Here is a 13,624-nt window from a genome sequence, read left to right on the forward strand (position 1 = left end):
GTTTGGGGCCAGGAGGGGTCCTTCTCTCTCTCTTTTGCCCCCTGCAGCTGGGCTTCTGGAGCTTTCCTATGTCTTGCTTTAGTGCTAACCCTTGGAGGGTTGCCAGGGAAACCGCTGGCCAGCTCCGGGAGAGAGACATAGCGGAGGGAGGAGAGTGGGTGACTCAGGCTGGCTTCCCACACACCGCAACCCCCTCCCCAGTACGTGGAAAGGATCTGGGAGACCCACTTCCCTTGGATCCTAGAGGTGACCCTGGTTATTCTTTCTTCTCTGAAGAGAGCGGTCCCTCCCGCAGCTCTGACTAGTGGGAGCCTGCCAGATTTCCCCAGGAAGGGAACTGGCCCCAGGCACCCCGTCCTTCGTAGGTTCACCCTGGAACAGCGGACAGGTGCATTCGGCCTGGGCGAATGTGAACTCCTGCCGTGCCCATGCAGGCGGGGGAAGCCCCGGCTGAGACGCCCTCCTGGGGCAAACCCAGGATAATTATTGATCGGGACCGCTGTGGACTTCTGACCTCGGCCTGGGAGGGAGAGGACCCGGAACACAGACCTGGGCTCCCAGGGAGGGAGGTGGGCGGGCCGCAGAGGGGGCCAATCAACACGACCACGACAGTGCGCCCTTGCCCTGCTAGTGGTGGTCGACCCAACCCAAACAAAGCAGCATGTGCTTGTGGCGCGGGGCCCGCTGGGACGCCAAGCGGGGAAGACAGCCCCACCTCCGCAGAAAGGGGGTGCTGGCGGCGCCGGCCCCGGCCCCGCCGAGCGCGCCGCCACCCCGGGTGCGCTGAGGGAGGTCGGGTCCCTGCGGGACGGCCGCGGAGCGGGCGCTAGGGGCCCAGGGCTGGCGAGTGCGCGCGGGGCGGAACCAGGAAGCGGAGCGCGCGCGGGCCTGCCGGCGGCGCGCGTCACCGGGCCTCCGCGTGCGAGCGGCGCGCGCGCCCCCGCGGGCCCCGGCGGGAGGAGAGTCGGCGGCCGGAGCCGTCACCCCGGGCGGGGACAGTGCAGGCGACTCCTCGCGGCGGCCCGGCCGAGGGAGGGAGCGAGCGGGCGGGCGGGCGAGCCAGACAGCGGGGCCGGAGCAGCCGCGGACGCCCGAGGGGCCGAGCGAGGTAGGAGCTGCGGGCGAGCCCTGGGCCCGGGGTCGGGGGAGCCAGGCCGGGGAGCCAGCCCGGGTGGGGCCCGCGCTCTAGTCGCCCAGCCGCCCGGCAGTGCCGCGCCGCCGCCATCTCTCCCGGGCCGCGGTGGCTGCGCGCTGGGCGAGGGGCGCGCACGGGGAGAGGGGGTCCGGGCGGGCTGCCGGAGAGGCTGGGGGCGATGCGGGGCGCGCGAGGGGGGCGTGCGGATGCCGCGGCGCGGCGGGGGGCGTGCGCTTTCAAAGCTGTGTGCGCGTGTGCCCGAGTGGGTGTGTGTGAGGACCCCACGCCGACCCTTAGGAGCTCAGAGGGCTGCTGTCAGCCGCCTCGCACCTTAACGTTGCAATTCCGAATAGCCCCAGCCGTCTCCTTGCTTCGACTTCTTTTTTTCAAGAGAGGTGCCCGGACTCCCAGGGATGAGATGAACCTGCGGGGGTGCCTGGTGCGGTGGTGGGCATTAGCAAAGCTTCAAGAAACAGGGCCTTATAAGGAGTCAAGACAACAAATACGAACGTTTCGATACGACTCTGGGGGGCGGGATCCCACATCAGGACCCGCCAGGCCTGGGCTTGTGCGTGTGGCCGTGGGATGCAATGTGCTTTTTCTTTCTAGCCAGGGATAAAGGGTTAAAAGTGCTCCTGGTGTCGGGGGTAGATATGGAGAGTCGAAGGGGAGTTGTTGTATCACAAAAGCTGGTCTGAGGCTAAAGGAATCTGGCAAGATGGTCAGGGTGATCAAAGAAGAAAGAACTTGAGTGGAGCAAGAGGCGTTTGCAAACACTTGTAGCCAGCAGTGATGGGCAAAGAAGAAAAACAAGTGCCAGCTTTTAGGAAGACGGGATTAATGAAAACCACAAGAATTTTAAAGGCTAAAAGAGATACAGATTCTCTGTTTCCCAAAGAGCGAGGGTCAGTTCTTTTCTTCTTGGGCCCTGTGATCCCGCCATACCTTCTATCACATAAATAGTTGTGCCAAAAGTGGGTCAAAGAATGTTAGAGCTGGAAAGGAACCAGCGAAGATTCCACATTCTTTTATTGTACAAATGAGGAAACTGAGGCCCAGATAGGTGGAGTAAGTGGCCTGCTCAGGTGACATGACTGTTGAATAGTTGATTCATGCTCTTCCCAAAGCACCAAGCAGTGTATAGTTCTCCGTCTAGATGCAGTTCCATACATTTTCTCTGCAGTGCCCTCAGGGAATGCCCTTTGAAAGGCCCAGCCTGACACCGAATATCATACTTAGGCTTATGTCATTTTTTTCAGTCTTCAAGTGATGTTTATGGTCTGCTTGTAGCTTAGGTTTCCAGAGCTGTTGGATAGCCGCCTGGGTCATAATAAGCTTTCAGCTGTTGGGTCTACATTATTTCAAATAATTTTGTTATCGTTCAATTAAGATCATAGAACTTTGCCTCTTTCCCCAACATTCTGTTAGTGTCCATTTGCTTAGATTATATTGCGTTATATTAATTCCCTGTCAGTTCCTAGGTGAGGATGTATTTTATTGAGTGTGCCTTTCATGTTTTAAAATTTCATTTTGTCACACTATAAATATTGGATTGGTACTGATCATTTCAAATGGGGAGAATCTTACTGATTGATTTTATTTTAAGGCTTCGGGTTGTTTGTTTATTCATTTGGGTACCAGTTTCCGTCTCATGGAAGATCACAGTTGTTAGAATGGACAGGGCTAAATAAGAGAAGGGGCTGCTGATTTTAAGAAAAACTTCCTATGTGGCAATTTGTGATATCTGTTACATTTAATTAAAACAACACCACACCGTGGGTCAGGTAAGTGCATTATCTAGTAGGTGGCTTGTTTTCTACTGTAGCCTCTGGAAGATGAAATTTTAAGCTCCAGGTTGAGACACGGGGAAGGAATGGAGAGATTTTTTTTTGGTAAAGCAAACCATCAGAAAAAAGAAAAAGTTGATTTCTATCACCAGCAGTTTGGTTATTGCACAACTTGGAGCTAAACTCTGCACAAAATCTTTGCTGTATACCCAACTAAATAAATTATCCCATCTTCTCATTAGTTCCCACCTTTTCAGTACTCATATTTTTTGCCAACAGGATATTAATATGGATTGTGTTAAGAAATTGAAGGTGGATATGTTTCTTGAGTGTGTACTTCATAATATGTATGATAGTAGGAGAAAACTGTGCTATCATTGTTTGGAGTGTTACAACATAAATATTTTGGTCAACACTTCCTATCCTGCTCTGACTTTTCATCTCATCTCCATTTTCTTCCTTTCAGTTGATTGTTTTTATGTCATTTACATATGTAAAAGCCACATCAAGACTAAAGTTGCCATTTATTACCTTTTGATACTTAGGTCAAGTTTTTTCAAATCATAGTATTGTTAGTAGTCAAATTACCGGTAATTTGTGTTAGGCTTATATATTATGAATCCATTTGTTGTGGTTTATTTGGCTTGTTGTTATTTAGGTAGGTGACACAGGTAGTCTTATTGTAAAAAAGAAAGATGTTTTAAGTAGGTAAGTAACATGCTCAAGATTAGCTACAGGTTGCAGGTGGAATCAAAGGAAGCCTAACTATTTTCCTGCCCTACAAACATGTCTGTATCTCATAAAGTTACTCACAGATTTCTGGACATTCTATCTGTGACACATTTTTTCCCTTTGTATTAAGAGTGTAGATTACCACATTATTCCTACAAAAGGAAGCAAAATAACCCTAGTTTATTTGATTTTTCTGATAATTTGAAATTTATTCTTTTAAAAAGCTATCTGGCAGTTCCAGTTTGCTGAACTCTTCAGAAGAATATCCTTTTATTTATTTGCTACAATGAAGTATCAAAATACTTTAACTGTGGCACTTAATAAAAATAATGCTTAAAAGTTAGCTCTTCAAATGTGTGGTATTTAAAGGAAAAAAAAATTTAATTCTGAGCTTCGTGAACAGAACTCTTTTAAAATCATTTTTTTCCCCCTGCAATGTTGAAAACACAACAGTTTTATACTTACTTCTGGGAATAAGAAAGTCAAATTTAACAATCTAGTTTCCATCAATCAGCCAGTTTTTGTACTTAAATTTAAGTTGTAAGCATCATAGCGATAAACATTTTTTAGAAATTGTGTTCACTCTTAATTATAATGGCCTTATTTGAAGTAAAATCTTTTTTTTTTTTTAAAGAAAAAGATGGGGTTTCACCATTATGGCCAGGCTGGTCTTGAACTCCTGACCTCAGGTGATCCACCCACCTCGGCCTCCCAAAGTTCTAGGATTACAGGCGTGAGCCACCACCGCGCCCGGCCTGAAGTAAAATCTTGACATTGGATGTTTTGTTAATGATGATCCTCTGCTACTGGAAAGCTATGCCAGTTTGGAGAAGATTTTACACGTCTAAATCCATACTGTTTAGAAGAGTCATTTACAGGTGTTAGATTTTTAGTGGGTTGAATGAGACCCTCACCTTGAATGGTTTCAGAGTTTAAGTGACGTTTTATTACTTTTGTTAGTTTGGGTCACACCCATGACTTCCTTGGAAGGTATCTTTGAGGTTTGGTTTCCTTTTTTTTTTAAATGGTAATATTGGGGTGGGGGTGCTTCCTGTTTGTATTTTCAAAATTAGGTCCACATGTTAACCTTCTTGTAGTGTCACATTTTTATTTTAAACTTATAAAGACAAACATCAGATGCCACGTGGTTTTGTCTGTGACCCGTGGCGCTACTCCATGACAGTTTTACTGAGTGAAGCCTGAATACCCAGTCTGGAAGGCAAGATGTTCTTGTCTTTCCCTAACTCTCTTCAAGGTGTAACAGCCTTGCAGGGAGTTTTAGAAGAGTAATGAAAGCACAATTAACAGAAAAATGGAGGTGCTGCTCTCTTGTTTCCTCGCAGGTACTTGGAAAATGTACAGCAGTAAGATAGAGCCTTGAATGTCGGTGCTTCAAAGAGGAGTTGCCCTAGGTTTACGTGAGAAAGAATCCCATGTAGTACATGAAGTAGGAATGATAGCCATCTTTCTGGACTAGCCTAAAAGCCATACACAGTGTCATGGAAAAGAATTAAGAACGAGGAGAAATTTAGCAGAGCTCAGGAGGAATCACCTTCAGCCTTAAAACTCTTCCCTGATTCTCTCAGATAACTTTTAAGTGGTCGGTCACTTTTAATAAAAACGTTGGAAAATGAGTTAAATGGAGCCTTGAGAAATATGTATAGATTGTTTTGATGATTAAAGCAAATGTTCTTTTCCTTGCCTTTAACTTGCTTTATTCTAAGAAGTGTAATGACTAAATAGACTTCTAATTGAACCGACATTCAGATGTGTTTGCAGTTTAGGGGGAGTTTACCTCTTCTAACTTTTCATTTAGTAAATGACGTTACTAAGAGTAGTATTGCCTTAGCACAGTTCTGTACAATTCAATTTGCAAATGAAGTTAATGCTTGGAGTATCTTGACTTCCTATTCCCCTGGTGCGCCAATATTCAAGAAACGAGAAGTTGAGAAGTTGTAATTTGTCACATATAGGATGTTTTCTTCTTTAGGTTTATTCATAATAACAATGTCCATTTTCACATGTATGATATCACTGAGATGATGAATACCTGTATTGATTGATAAAGAACATTTATCTTTTTCTGCTTACTTTTGGAAGCTAGCTTGCAAAACCTACTGCAACATACACTCTTTATATATTCTTCTGTTACCTTTGGCACCCTGAATAACCTTTTAAAAAAATTTTACACCTTTCTATTATGAAGATAAATAGCTTCATATTCTATGCTAGTTTTTTGAGGTGCTTGTGCTGACTCATTTTTTAAAATTATACTAAGATATAGAGCATAGTTTGAGAGCAGTAATGAGATTCTCAGAAAATATGAAAACTTTCCTTTCTGACTAGTTAGAGAAAGGTTGGGGAAGACAAGGGGAAATACATCAATGAGCCAATCACTTGTTATTTGTTGGGATTAATTTTGTGACTAATATTTTTAATGCCCATCAGGCTAGTAAATGTGAATTTGGCTTTACCCTGTAATGACAACAGGACAAACCCAACAGGTTTCTAATATTGCTTGTTTTCCCCTGGTAGGGGATTTCTTTGCATATGGGAAATCAGGCCAAAGTTGCCAGTAACAGCCACATTCATGATTTGTATTAAAAATAACTATTCATCATTCTGGGCTAGAGCTCTGCTTAATGTGTCTCACCTGGGAAGATGTTCTGATTATGTATCTAATCATTATGATGCCATCTTTCAAGAAGTGAGCAATTAGCAAGTCCTTCAAATCATGTTCAAAACCCAGAGTTTGAGAAAATGTTCCCATGCCTTCAAGTATGAAGATAATAAAAATATGACCTAATGATTACTGTTCACTGACAGACATTGTTTTCAGCTCTTGCCATGTTTTAACTCGTGATTCTCAGAGGAGTGGGTATGATTCCTAGACGGAAGATGAAGAAATGACCACAGAGAAGTTAAGTAACTTGTCCAAGGTCACATTGCTAGCTGCATCCCTAACTAGTGTACGGCAAAGGCGAGCCGGCCACTGCCGCTTTGTTATAAGACATTTTGTTTCTTTCAGGCTTATATTTGTTTATTTGTGTTCCAAAATGGACTCTTATTGGTTTTTGAATATAGAATATTTTTATATGTTTAGGATTTTTTTAACGTTGATGAAGATGGTTATAAATATTTTTCCAATTAGAGTATATAATTCTGGTGGAAATTACGTTAAAGCAGAGAAAGTCTTAATTTTTATGATAAGTTGTCTTTTGTTCTTCCCCTAGCATTACCATATACATCATAGAAGAAGAGCTATAAGCTGTCTCCTTGGCCTCTGTTTACAAACCAAAGGATCATTTGTCCCCGTGTAATGGGTTCATGTTGACATACGCGTCTCTACCAAGAACTCAGCAGTGCAATTCATTTTATTTACAACTTTATTTTGAGGGGATTTCTGGTCCTCTTCTTGTTTTATTAAAGCTTTTTAGAGCTATTAGTCTTGATTTCTGAGATAGATCTAAGAATTTTACTTATTTGGGCTAATTTATTATCATTATTTATTTATTTATTTTTTGAGATGGAGTCTCACGCTGTTGCTCAGGCTGGAGTGCAGTGGTGCAATCTCAGTTCACGGCAACCTCCGCCTCCTGGGTTCAAGCGATTCTCCTGCCTCAGCCTCCCAAGTAGCTGGGATTACAGGCATGTGCCACCACGCCCAGCTAATTTTTTATCTCTTTAGTAGAGACAGGGTTTTGCCATGTTGGCCAGACTGGTCTCGAACTCCTGACCTTGTGATACGCTCGCCTCAGCCTCCCAAAGTGCTGGATTACAAGGGTGAGCCACCACACCCAGCCTATTTGGGCTAATTTTTTTTTTTTTTTTGAGATGGAATTTCACTCTTGTTACCCAGGCTGGAGTGCAATGGCGCGATCTCGGCTCACCGCAACCTTCGGCTCACCGCAACCTCCGCCTCCTGGGTTCAGGCAATTCTCCTGCCTCAGCCTCCTGAGTAGCTGGGATTACAGGCACACGCCACCATGCCCAGCTAATTTTTTGTATTTTTAGTAGAGACGGGGTTTCACCATGTTGACCAGGATGGTCTCAATCTCTTGACCTTGTGATCCACCCGCCTCGGCCTCCCAAAGTGCTGGGATTACAGGCGTGAGCCACCGCTCCCGGCTGGGCTAATTTTTAATGCAACTGAACTATTGTGTGTCTAGAGCTCTGCAAAGACCGTTAGAAAATAGTCTCAGAATGTTTTTTTTTTTTTCATTTATGATGCTTACTTTCTCTTAGCACTTTTCCTTGGGAGTAGATTGTGAAGTTGAGTCTTAGAGACAGAGTTCACAACCCTAAAGCATAGTGATTTGATTTTGGGAGATCAAGTCACAGACAAGAAGAACTTCAATTCCCTGTGCAGAGAGTATAAACTTGTTCAAATAAACAGAGGATGTTAGCTTCCAGGATTGTCAACTGTCACCTTTGACCAGGGTTGAATTTTCTTTGAATGTTGACAGAAGTTACAATGTCAGTGGAAAAAGCTTAATGTGAGGTATCTATAACTCAGAATTTCCTTATGTTTGTGTCAGTGAGATCCTGCAATTAAAACTGTTTCTTTTTTTCTATGTCTGCTGAGTTTTAAAAGGCTTCACTGGGGTTTTCCAGCCTTTAGGTGAGAGTAAGTTAAAAAGTTTGTGAAAAACTATTTTTTATTGTCTAAAATTCAGAGCCTAGGCCGGACGCAGTGGCTCACGCCTGTAATCCCAGCACTTTGGGAGGCTGAGGCGGGTGGATCACTTGAGGTCAGGAGTTGGAGACCAGCCTGGCCAACATAGTGAAACCCTGGCTCTACTAAAAATACAAAAATTAGCCGGGTGTGGTGGCGCACGCCTGTAATCCCAGCTACTTGGGAGGCTGAGGCAGAAGAATCTCTTGAACCTGGGAGGCGGAGGTTGCAGTGAGCTGAGATCACACTATTGCACTTCGGCCTGGGCGACAGAGTGAGACTTCATCTCAAAATAAATAAATAAATAAATAAAATTCAGAAGCTGTAGCTGGTGGCAAGCCACTGTTTTTGGAGGAGTGGGATTTTAAAAAAATCTAACCTGAGGCCGGGCATGGTGGCTCACGCCTGTAATCCAAGCACTTTAGAGGCCAAGGCGGGCGGATCACCTGAGGTCAGGAGTTCAAGACCAGCCTGACCAACATAGTGAAAACCCATCTTTATTTAAAAAAAAAAAATTCTTATTTTAAATAAATTTAAAAATAAAAATCTAACTTGGGCTAAATGTTAAGCTACATTCATACATGTCATTGTAGCCTTTATAAAAAGAAACTTGAACACTTAATCTCTTAAAGTACTAAAAATTGGAATTCATCAGCTTTGTGATATAGCATTTATTCTACAATATATTAATAGTTTTAAATAGGTAAAATGTTCTGTTAGAAATAATGCTAATTCTATTTTTTTTTGGTTTGATGTTTCTAAAAATCTTTTGGTGATCTTTTAGATTCAGGAAAAGTAGCAAGTTAGAGATCTACAGAAATCTACAGCTCTTTACAAAATGAAACGGTTCAACCCTGTGAATTTGTTTTCAGGATTTGAGATCTGTTTCTGATTCCGGGAAGGTGAGACTCCTACCTCATTTCTGATAGAAAGCGAGGGAGAACTGTGTATAGTGAGAACTGGATACTAGATTCTTACCCCAAAAGGTACAGAAAGTTTCACATGTAGGGATACAATGTAAATTGTCCCTCTTTTTGTATTTTTCTTTGGTTATTGTTTGTTACATAACTATAGTCATGTGTGACTTAATGGTACATGGTGACAAAGTTCTACGAACTGCATTAGGCTTTTTTGTCGTTGTGGGACCGTCATAGAGGGTACCTCCACAAACCTAGATGGCAGACGCTACTCCACACCTGGGCTGTGTGGTAAAGCCTATTGCTCCTAGACTACAAACCTGTATAACATGTTACTGTATTGAATGCTGTAGGCAATTGTAACACAGGGGTAAATTTGTGTAGCTAAACATATCTAAATATAGAAAAGGTACAGTAAAAATATGGCATGAAAGATAAAAAATGGTAAATCTGTACGAGGTACTTACCATGAATGGAGCTTGCAGGACTGGAAGTTGCTCTGGGGAACTCAGTGAGTGAATGGTGAGTGAATGTGAAGGCCTAGGACATTACTGTAGACTTGATAAATACTGCCTGCTTAGGCTACACTAAATGTATTTTGAAAATTGTTTCTTTCTTCAATAATAAATTAATCTTAGTGTATTGTAGTGCTTTTACTTTGTAAACTTTTTACTTTTTTTTTTTTTTTGAGATAGAGTCTCGCTCCTATCACGCAGGCTGGAATGCAGTGGCGCAATCTGGGCTCACTGCAACCTCCATCTCCCAGATTCAAGAGATTCTCCTTCCTCAGCCTCCCGAGTAGCTGGGATTATAAGCATGTGCCACCATACCCAGCTTATTTTTTGTATTTTTAGTAGAGATGGGGTTTCACCATGTTGGCCAGGCTGGTCTCGAACTTCTGACCTCAGGTGATCCACGCCTTGGCCTCCCAAAGTGCTGGGATTATAGGTGTGAGCCACTGTGCCCGGCCAACTTTTTACTTTTTTACACTTTTAAACTCTGTGTAATAACACTTAAACATAAACATGTACAGCTGTACAACAGTATTTTCTTTCTTTATGTTTTTATTCTGTTGACTTTTCTTTTTTTAAAAAAAAAAATTTCAAAACTTTAAAAATGTTTTCTTAAACATGAAGACATAAACACACACATTAACTTAGACCTACACAGGGTCAGGGTCATCAATATCACTGTCCTGTACTTCCACATCTTGTCCCACTGAAAGGTCTTCAGGGGCAGTAACGCATATGGAGCTGTTGTCTCTGTGATAACAATGCCTCCTGAAGGACCTGCCTGAGGCTGTTTTACAGCTAACTTTTTTATATAAGTAGAAGGAGAATAGTCTAAAATAACGATAGAAAGTATAGTAAATACATAAACCAGTAACATAGGCATTTATTATCACTGTCAAGTATTATGTACTGCACATAATTGTATGTACTGGACTTTCATATGACTGGCAGTGCAGTGGGTTTGTTTACACCAGCATCGCCACAAACATGTGAGTCATGCATTGCATTACAACATTATGATGGCTACAGCGTCACTAGGGGATAGGAATTTTTCAGCTACATTATCATCTTATGGGACTACAGTCATATATGTGGTCTAGCGTTGACTGAAACGTCATTATGTGGTGCCTGACTGCATATATGAAAACCCTGAGTGTAGTCATGTTTTACAAGTGAATTTCTCTTGCAGTGAGTTTAAATACCAAGTAAAGATACTAATTTCATTGTAATGTATGTAGAAATTGGCCTTTCTCCTCATGTTGAAGGTATCAAAACAAAATAGAAAATATTTGGCTTCCTGAGTGGCGTGGCTGCAATTCACATGCCGAGCTGATGATGAAGCAAGATCCCTTGACTTTGCAATACCAGAAAAATGCATATAATTAAAAAAAAAAAAATAGAGACAGGGGTCTTGCTATGTTTCCCAGGTGATCCCTCCCACCCCCACCCTCACCCTACCCCCACCTCCACCTCCCACAGTGTTGGGATTACAAGAGTGAGCCATGTGCCATGCCAAAAAGCATATAATTGTAAGGAATGAGCTCTTTTTTCTTTTCTTTCTTTCTTTTTTCTTTTTTTTTTTTTTTTTTGCTCTGTTGCCCAGGATGAATGAAGTGTGCCAGGAATGGGCCCTTAAGTAAGAGAACTTATTACTTTAGGCACACATTTAAAATTTTGTCCAAAAATGTGATATTCCCAAATTTTATGGTTTTGAATTTTATTTATTATTTTATTATTACTATTTTTTAAAGAGTAGGGTCTCACTATGTTGCCCTGACTGGTCTCTAAGTCCTGAGCTCAAGTGATCCTCCCACGTCAGCCTCCAGAGTAGATGGGACTGCAGGTGTAAGCCACTGAGCTTGGCTGGTTTTGAATTTTTTTTTTCTTTTTTAAAAAATTTTTATCTATCAAATCAGTCATATTGCATGGTTTAAAATTTTTATTACCCAAATGTGAAGAGGTCTAGTTTGCACAGAACTTAACATTACATTCCAGTTATATTGGTAAATTTGAACAGGATATAAGTGGCTTTAATAAATAACTGATAAAAGAAGATATATAGATCTTATTGTAAATATACATACATCTTCTTATATACACATAAATATTTAGAACTTCTTTATGTCAGGGTCGGGCGCGGTGGCTCACGCCTGTAATCCCAGCACTTTGGGAGGCCGAGGCGGGTGGACCACGAGGTCAAGAGATCGAGACCATCCTGGTCAACATGGTGAAACCCCGTCTCTACTAAAAATACAAAAAAAAATTAGCTGGGCGTGGTGGCGCATGCCTGTAATCCCAGCTACTCAGGAGGCTGAGGCAGGAGAATTGCCTGAACCCAGGAGGCGGAGGTTGCGGTGAGCCGAGATCGCGCCATTGCACTCCAACCTGGGTGACAAGAGTGAAACTCTGTCTCAAAAAAAAAAAGAACTTCTTTATGTCACAAAACTTACCACTTGCCACCAAAGCTAAGTGGCAAAATAAAAAAAAATTTCTAACATATATAACAAAGCATTATGGGTAAATATTCTTATTATATAAATAATCTATATAAATAGTAAGAAAAAGATGATTCCCATAATAGAAAATGAACAAAAGAAGTAATACATAGTCGATAATCATTTGAAACAGTTTTCACTCACACTAGAAATCAAAAAATGGGAATAAAAATGACTTTTTTTCAGTTAACAGCTTTATGAAGACTGAAATTTTTGAAAAATGAGAGCCATGTTTCTTGGGAATGTGGGGAACTGGACTTTCATACTCATTGGTTGGAATGAAAATTGGTGCTTTTTTTTGGAAGGCAGTTTTATACATGTATTGAGAGCCTTTAAAGAGTGCATACCCTTTGACTTAGTAGTTTCATTTAGATGAATTTCATTCTAGGACATAATCTGAAATACGTTTAAAGGTTTGTATGAAAGGATATTCCTCACAGTGTTATTTAAAATAGCAATAAATTCGAAAAAATCTTGGCGTTTGCATTGGAGGTTTAATAAACTAAATCATTTGTTATTCCTGTGTATAGCTGTCCAATGGAATATTATTCAGCTTTTTAAATTATGTTATAAAACAATATTTAATGACCACAAAATTCGCTATGTATTACTAAATGAAAAATCAAATTACAAACAATCATATACAATTGTGCCTGGAAAAAAGAATAGGCATTGAAAAAAGATTTCTTCTGGGTTGTGGGTTTCCAAGTGTGTGTGCTTTCTACTATCTTTCCATTTTTCTATAATAAACAGATTATGGCTGGGTACAGTGGCTTATTCCTATATTTCCAGCACTTTGGGAAACTGAGGTGGGAGGATCACTTGAGTCCAGGAGTTCAAGATCAGCCAGGGCAACATAGCAAGAGTCCATCTCTACAAAAAAATTAAAAAATTAGCTGGGCATGGTGGCACGTGCCTGTGGTCTCAGCTACTTGGGAAGATGAGGTGGAGGATCACTTGCACCTGGGAGTTCGAGGCTGCAGTGAGCTGTGGTTGAGCCACTACACTGATCCTGGTTAACAGAGTGAGACCCTGTCTCAAAAACAACAAACAAAAACAAACAAAAAATATGATCATACAGAAAATCCTTTTGTAATCAGGAAAATAGTTGTCTTTAAAATGGCATTGTATTTTGATTTACCTCAGAATACGGAATTTGTTTTTTGTTTTCAGTGTTTTCTTTTTAGAAGCAGAAAAAGGAGTTTGTGATGTTTTTGTTAAATATTTGGTATAGTATCCTATTCTTTGACATCATTTGTGGAACTATATTAAAATAATCATAATTCCATTTAACATTTTTAGAGTTAAAATAATTTGAACTTTAGGACTGAGTTATTTCCTATGCTTGGTGGTGGCCTTTATATTTTTACA

At 41.7% G+C, this 13,624-nt stretch overlaps 1 protein-coding gene across 1 annotated transcript in view; it reads left to right on the plus strand.

The window, feature by feature from the left end:
- The first annotated feature begins 1,048 nt into the window (after nucleotides 1-1,048).
- The window catches only part of LOC105711172 (signal transducer and activator of transcription 5B), a 78,222-nt gene continuing 65,646 nt past the window's right edge, over nucleotides 1,049-13,624 (plus strand). The window contains exon 1 of the mRNA XM_064369459.1: nucleotides 1,049-1,108. The gene's annotated coding sequence lies outside the window, so the exon portion shown is untranslated. The remainder of the gene's footprint in view (nucleotides 1,109-13,624) is intronic.

This window comes from Aotus nancymaae, unplaced genomic scaffold (assembly GCF_030222135.1).
Source record: "Aotus nancymaae isolate 86718 unplaced genomic scaffold, 86718_ANA_hifiasm-v0.15.2.pri h1tg000089l, whole genome shotgun sequence".
Lineage (NCBI taxonomy): Eukaryota > Metazoa > Chordata > Mammalia > Primates > Aotidae > Aotus > Aotus nancymaae.